Raw genomic sequence first — 1,751 nt, forward strand, 5'->3', positions numbered from 1 at the left:
GGGGAAAGTGAGTTGCGTGCGATGGCACGAGGAATGAAGGCAGATGACATAACAAAACACACGACACGCGATACGACACGATGGGGCACGGCGCTACAATCCCCCCAGTACGGCACTAACGAAAACTTAAGGACGAGCCTCAGTCCATCTTTTGTCCCCCATTATTCAACCCCATCACGTGCGCCGGAAACATCTTTCCGGAATTTGGGCCAATTTTTAGGCTTTACACCGTCGAAAGGATTGAGTAACCCGATGCTTATCACCATTTGACTCCTCCTGCCGTTCGGTTGAAACCCAACCGAACCCAACCGAATTCAACAAACCCAACCAAAAACGCACCAGGCATCAATACAGCGCCCCCACAGTCCACCTCCACTGCTGTAGGAGGATGAGTTCTAAATCCCTCAATCGGCGCAATTCCCGCCTCAGCCTCCGCATCTGCTGACTCCGCATCTGCTGACTCCGCATCTGCTGACTCCGCATCTGCTGACTCCGCATCTGCTGACTCCGCATCTGCTGACTCCGCATCTGCTGACTCCGCATCTGCTGACTCCGCATCTGCTGACTTCGCATCTGCTGACTCCGCATCTGCTGACTCCGCATCTGCTGACTCCGCATCTGCTGACTCCGCCGCCGCCACCATCACCGTCGTGGTGGCCCCCGCATGACCCATGGGTCGGACCTCCCGAATGAGCCCTCCCTGGAGCAAAACACTTTGCAAGCCCTCTAGGTAGTTCCCTGCCGCAACATCCAGGACTCGGCAGTTGGTCAGAAGCAGAGAGAACTCCTGTGGCGGACTGGACGCCGCTGCCGCCGGCTGCAAGGACATAGCGGGATCTGGTCCGCCGGTCGCCGCCGCGTCTACCGCTGCAGGTGTTGGGGGCATCTGTGAATCACTGTGGAGACGCGGCTTTTTAGGTGCAGGTGGGCCGGACCCGGAGGCGGCAGAGGGGAAGGAGTGCGCACGCAGACGCTGGAGAGCCCGCCTAGCCGCACAGGCGCGCGCAAAGGAGCTGAAACATAGTTCTTCTGGCATGATATTGGTGATGTCGTCGTTATCGGCACCTTTGGGCTGGTCACCTTCCGTTGAGGAGAACGGCAAAGTAGGCCATTCGTTCGGCAGCCGGAGCTGCAACATGACTCCGATAATAGCTGTTGTCTCCTGATTTAATAACGGAATGAACTTCTTATGAAAGGGCTCTTTTCTAAAAAGCAACTTGAGGAAATGCGTGAAATCGGTACGATTCTTGCGATTTGAGACGGGACATGAAATTAGACACCAGCTCCAGTACATGTCAAAGCCCCAAAGGAGGTGGCTATGAAAGCCTTGGAAATTGTGATTTCGGAAGAGGCAACGGAATACTGGACGAGGCTGTACATTCTTCTAGCCAGCGTGCAGCATCTCGTGGTCCTGCCAGCTTGTAATGATGCTTGGTCCCTATAGGGTACTGCGTCGTATGCTAACTAACTCAAGGAGTCAGAAGTCACAATTTGGTTGGTATTGAAGAATACCGTTTTTAGGTAAGATCAATATTTTAACTGAGTTGGACGCTAGCGCCATAAGGCCCTATCGTACAAGAAACGCCTTTGGCGTTAGTTAGAGAAGACTCCACTCGGACGTCCTTACATTCTCCCCCTCTTGAATGCGAACGCGTCCTCGGCGCGCCAGTGTAGATTGGGAAGGGGCCTCTTAGGGCAAAGGGTACACCCTTGGCATACAACTTGGCGTGATAGGCTTCGACCGCTTTGGG

The sequence above is a fragment of the Volvox carteri genome (genome assembly GCF_000143455.1).
Source record: "Volvox carteri f. nagariensis unplaced genomic scaffold VOLCAscaffold_45, whole genome shotgun sequence".
Taxonomy (NCBI): Eukaryota; Viridiplantae; Chlorophyta; class Chlorophyceae; order Chlamydomonadales; family Volvocaceae; genus Volvox; species Volvox carteri.